Raw genomic sequence first — 6,416 nt, forward strand, 5'->3', positions numbered from 1 at the left:
ACCTGCACCACCACACCACACCACACCTGCACCACACCACACCACACCACACCACACCACACCACAATTATTTACACTATACCCAGGTCGTGTTACCTAGATAGTCTTTAGCTTATCCCGTGTATTCAAACCCACTCTGATGTCTTACCAAGATTGATGCATTTTACTCTGAATTAATGTACTTTATTTTGTCGTGGGGTCAAACGAGGCTCATGATTTGGGTACTAAGTAAAGCGAATATACTGTTGTGTTTTTGTGGGGTTTTTTTTCCGGGATTTAATTTATTTTTAGGTGGTATTGGGAAATGGGGATTTATTTTCTGTGGTAATTAGGTGAATATGATGTTTATTTTCCTATGTTTTTCCTGATTTGTTTTATTTTGATCTGTTGTTGGTAAATGTAGATTGATTTGGGTTCGTAAATAGTTAAAATGGAGTTTGTTTTCCCCCTATTTTTCCTGAATTGGTTTATTTTTATCTTGTCGGTAAAAGGGAATTGATTTTAATTATATATTATATTTTTTAATTAATGTGTTTCAGTCTGTCTTAGTTAAAGGGATAATTTATTTTGGGTAGGAAATAATTTAAAGAGCGTTTCATTATATGTTTTGTTTCTGAATTACTTGAATATATTGTGGTTGAACAGACTAACGATCAGACACACATACTCGCTTAGAAGACAGACAGACACACATAACAGACATATTGTTAGATAGATTCAAATAGATAGTCAATATGTATCTAGACTTATATACAGAAAGATAGATATGTTATTAAAGACCCTAATATAGACGAATACAAATATACATACAGACACAGCAGACAGGTACAGAGAGAAGAACATAACACAGACATACAGAGAAACAGACACAGGGATAATGTAAGAGAGAAGAACATGACACAGAGGCACAGAGAAACAGACACAGGGATAATGTAAGAGAGATGCACATAACACAGAGGCACAGAGAAACAGACACAGGGATAATGAAGAACATGACACAGAGGCACAGAGAAACAAACACAGGGATAATGTAAGAGAGATGCACATAACACAGAGGCACAGAGAAACAGACACAGGGATAATGTAAGAGAGAACCACATGACACAGAGGCACAGAGAAACAGACACAGGGATAATGTAAGAGAGAAGAACATGACACAGAGGCACAGAGAAACAGACACAGGGATAATGTAAGAGAGAAGCACATAACACAGAGGCACAGAGAAACAGACACAGGGATAATGTAAGAGAGAAGCACAGAGGCACAGAGGCACAGACACAGGGATAATGTATTGTATCACAGCGGGCTTGTCTGAACGTGGGTTTGTGCTCATGAGTAATACTTGTCCTTTGGATGTCTTCAGTGACAAGATAAGTTAGGATAAATATATATTTGTATCAGGTTCGGACTTCTTCACCGAGCTAGTTGTGTGAACCTCATGAATCCGAAATGAATTTTATGCAAATTCAACAAAATACTCTCTTGTAATGTTGATTTTCCCCGCATGTGTGTGTGTGTGTGTGTGTGTGTGTGTGAAACATAGAGGCACACACACACACACACACCAACACTATATATGTAATCTGTCTTCCTGTGTGCGTGTATTTACATCTACTTGTGTATGTTTATCTTTCTGTGTCTGTATTATCCGTGTCTTTTCGCGTGTTTGTGTCTCTGTATGTACGTGTCTGTCTCTATATGCTTGTCTGTCTTCAAGCGTGTGTACTGTATGTGTATGTTTATTTTTATGTTCATATCTATGTACACGTATGTCTGCACATCACATAGTACATAGTGGGGGTGTGTGTATGTGTATGTGTGTGTGTGTGTGTGTGTGTGTGTGTGTGTGTGTGTATTTCTTTGCAGCTGAATACCTTCCCACGATATACTGACTCTTAAAATGGAACAAAAGTCCTTGCAACATGACGCTTTCAATTTCAATCTCCTGTCGTGATTACTTCTGCAATATTAATCCCATTTTTACCTGGACACACGAGGGTCATGAGTGACAAGGTATTTTAACAGTGCTGGTCAGGTATTTAAACCCTTTTGGTCATCAGTATTTTACTGTATTTTAACACACTTGGTCAGTAGTTCTGGACAGGTACTTTAACACACCTGGTCAGTAGCTCTGGACAGGTATTTTAATATACCCGGTCAGTAGTTCTGGATAGGTATTTTAATATACCTGGTTAGTAGTTCTGGACAGGTATTTTAACACACCTGGTCAGTATTTCTGGACAGGTATTTTAATAAACCTGGTCAGTAGTTCTGGACAGGTATTTTAACACACCTGGTCAGTAGTTCTGGACAGGTATTTTAATATACCCGGTCAGTAGTTCTGGATAGGTATTTTAATATACCTGGTCAGTAGTTCTGGACAGGTATTTTAACACACCTGGTCAGTAGTTCTGGACAGGTATTTTAATATACCTGGTCAGTAGTTCTGAACAGGTATTTTAATATACCTGGTCAGTAGTTCTGGACAGGTATTTTAACACACCTGGTCAGTAGTTCTGGACAGGTATTTTAACACACCTGGTCAGTAGTTCTGGGCAGGTATTTTAACACACCTGGTCAGTAGTTCTGCTGGACAGGTAAATATAACTTACCTCTATATATTTCCTGATAGGTATACGAGTCGTCAGTTCTGGCTCTCTGGTCATCAACTCTAGTGTCTCTTCACTTAATGGTAAAATATCACTTGATGGTATTCACACTCTTTCCTTTTTGTTGTTTATTTCACGTTAAAAATATCGGCGACACTATGTACTACCGTCAGCTGACTCATTTGCATACTAATGTTACGTGTTTTTTTTCAACTCTCGCACGTAGGAACAGAGGGTTATTGCTTTTGTGTGTGTGTGTGTGTGTGTGTGTGTGTGTGTGTGTGTGTGTGTGTGTAGAGTGAGTATTTGAGCAAAATAGTGTCAATTTGATGATCTCAATACACTACAGGTAAAATCAGTTTGATATTGAAATACTTAGTTCAGAAGTCAGCGTAAGGAGGTGGAGGTGGTTTCTTACAGTATATGTGTGTGACGTCACATTGAGACCTCGTCCTGGCGGTTTGTTTTTGCCCCTCCCCCTCTCCCCCTCCCCCCCCCTCCCCCCATTACGGAACCATTACCGAAGTGTTTACTGAGCCAAACCTGGTCCTGAGAGTTTGTTTCTCGTGATAGGCTTTAGGCTTGCTCGCTCGCTCTCTCTTACACACACACACACACACACACACACACACACACACACACACATGAAGAATCCTCAACATGTGGGAGGACCGTCTGGTATGTAAAGGCAGCTTGGTAGATTTCGTCTCGGAAGCCTTGGCGCAATCTGTCAAGAATGTTATTATGTGGTATAGTGTATGAGGTGTGTGTGTATGTTAGAATGTATGCATGTATGTGTGTGTGTGCTTGTATTTCAGTGTGTGTGTTTGTGTGTGTGAAGTAGTCCTGCCATAACCTAAGGGGTGTGAAAGGGAGAAAGTAACATAACTGCGGTACTGGAAAGTGTGAAAGTGGATTGTCTCACACTGAGGCGGAAAAGCGAAAAATGTCGCTTTTCCGCGGTGAGTGAAACAAGGCGTCGACTAGCAACTATCGACAAGCCATAAATCTCAGAGAGAGAGAGAGAGAGAGAGAGAGAGAGAGACTATCATCTTTGATAAATAGAAAAATAATACCATTATATATTATATTGAGAGAGAGAGAGAAAGATATAGATACCATCACCTTTGACAGAGATAAATAATTCCGTGTCGATCGATCTATCGAGAGAGAGAGAGAGAGAGAGAGAGAGAGAGAGTTAGTTCTTGGTTGTTCTTATCCCCACTATACTGTATATCCCCAGCTTGACAGAAATTCAATTATCACATAAAACTGATACATCGCCCCTGGGAACTTGTGAGGAAAAAACTATGTCGCTAATGGCTGAATTTCGGTGTTATTGTGTGTGTGTGTGTGTGTGTGTGTGTGTGTGTGTGTGTGTGTGTGTGTGTGTGTGTGTGTGTGTGTTTTAAAACTTACGTATACATTTTATGAGTGTTTCTTTTCTCTCACGTGTACGTAAAACACACACACACACACCTACACACACACACACTCAAACATTCACAGGCAGTACACGACGTAACAGTCACCTCGAAATGAGTTCATGACCACGACTACCCCCTCCACCTTTAAGATTGTCCGTGGATTAAGATTGTGGGAAAGAATGTTAAAGAACTGGACACTGGGAAGAATGTTGAAGGGAGAATATTGGATCTTTTTGGTGGAAACATTGCCAAAGGAGAATGTTAGAAAATTTGGTCACTGAATAAAGTTTTGGTGATGGGGATTGATGAATGTTTGAATTGGGTTGGTTGAAGAATGTTAGAGACTGGATACTAGAAGAATGTTGAGGGGATATTGTATGTTTGGTAGATATTGATATAAGAATGTTTAAAATTTGGTGACTGAATGATATTGGAATTGGAAATAGAAGTGTGTCAAACATAGATTGTTAAATGATAAATGGTGAATGAATGTTTAAAACGACCACAGAATGATGGTAGAGGCAAAATCGTGTTCAGAATGGGCAGTGAGGAATGATAGATACTAAACATGGGAAGACTATTGGATGTTGAGGACAGTGAAAGAATGTTGGATGTTGAGGACAGTGAAAGAATGTTGGATGTTGAGGACAGTGAAAGAATGTTGGATGTTGAGGACAGTGAAAGAATGTTGGATGTTGAGGACAGTGAAAGAATGTTGGATGTTGAGGACAATGCAACAATATTGAATACCTTAAAAAGAACACGACAGGAGAAAAAAAATGAAGTAAAAAAAAAACATTAAAAAACACATTAGCATAAGGTGGTTTTCCCTGACCACAAATTGCCGGACTGAAGCGGTGTTACCCATTAGGTATTCTTGAACATGGTAGTGTGGGAGTCAAGCTCAGTGTTGCTGGCCACCCAACACTTATAATACCTAACAACGGGCAGGAGGGCAGGTAGAGAGACAGGTAGGAGGGTGGGTGGGTGGGAGGAAGAGAGGGAAGGGAAGGAGAAAGAGTAAGTAGAAGGAGGGAATGAGAGAGAAGAGAAATATAGATAAATACTGATTGTAGACTTAAGCACACTCTCTCTCTCTCTCTCTCTCTCTCTCTCTCTCTCTCTCTCTCTCTCTCTATTTGCACGTCCATCCATTCATCTATCCCTCATTATAATCTTCCTCCATCATCCCTCCTTTTTCCTTCCTCCCTCTCTCATTCGTTTCTCCTTCCTCTCTTTCTTTCTTTTCTCCTTCTAAACTCCCTCCCTCCCTCCAACCAACTCACTCGCCCACCTTCCATTTACATCTCCATCTATCCTGTCCTCCATCCCCCCCCCTCCCTCCTCCCTCCCCTCCCGTCCATCTTGGTGTGCTCATCGCTATGTACTCCTCCCTCCCTCCCTCTAGTGGCTGGCTGCAGTAGGCAGAGTGCATTGTCTTCTCGCTGTTTATTGACTCCTCCGTCTGCATCCATCTCCATGTTTCTTCTCCTCCTCCTCTATCTCCATTCATCTCCATGTATCCTTGTTGCTGGATTTGTTTCCTGGTGTGTGTGTGTGTGTGTGTGTGTGTGTGTGTGTGTGTGTGTGTGTGTGTGTGTGTGTTTTACCATTTATCTCCGTGAGAGTGATTTAAGGTACAACTAACATCTTTCTTTGAGGTCACTACACAACCAGCATCTTAAGCTGACAACAGAAACCATAAATTGAACTTACAGCAGCTGCAACCACATCTTAAACTATCAACACAATGAATAAATTTACAACGCCACCAACTCACAACACCACCAACCAACTCACAACACCACCAACCACCTCACAACACCACCAACCAACTCACAACACCACCAACCAACTCACAACACCACCAACCACCTCACAACACCACCAACCAACTCACAACACCACCAACCAACTCACAACACCACCAACCAACTCACAACACCACCAACCAACTCACAACACCACCAACCAACTCACAACACCACCAACCAACTCTAGCACCACCAACCAACTCCCCACTTACCACCAACCAGCTCACAGCACCACCAACCCAACTCCACCCCAGCACACCCTGTAGCCAACTCCACAACACCACCAACCAACTCACAACACCACCAACCAACTCACAACACCACCAACCAACTCACAACACCACCAACCAACTCACAACACCACCAACCAACTCACAACACCACCAGCTAACAACCACCAAAAAGATCACACCTTCCTTCCATTACTCAGAGAGGAAGGAAGGAAAAGTTTCTCAGCACCTCTAAATTCGTCTTTGGTTACTTGCTTAATGAGTTTTAATTCTCTGTGTGTTTCACTGTCCATTACTACCTGAAGACTTCAACTTGCCTGCTTGCTTCTTTTTTTC

Source organism: Homarus americanus, unplaced genomic scaffold (assembly GCF_018991925.1).
Source record: "Homarus americanus isolate GMGI-L3 unplaced genomic scaffold, GMGI_Hamer_2.0 scaffold44915, whole genome shotgun sequence".
NCBI lineage: Eukaryota > Metazoa > Arthropoda > Malacostraca > Decapoda > Nephropidae > Homarus > Homarus americanus.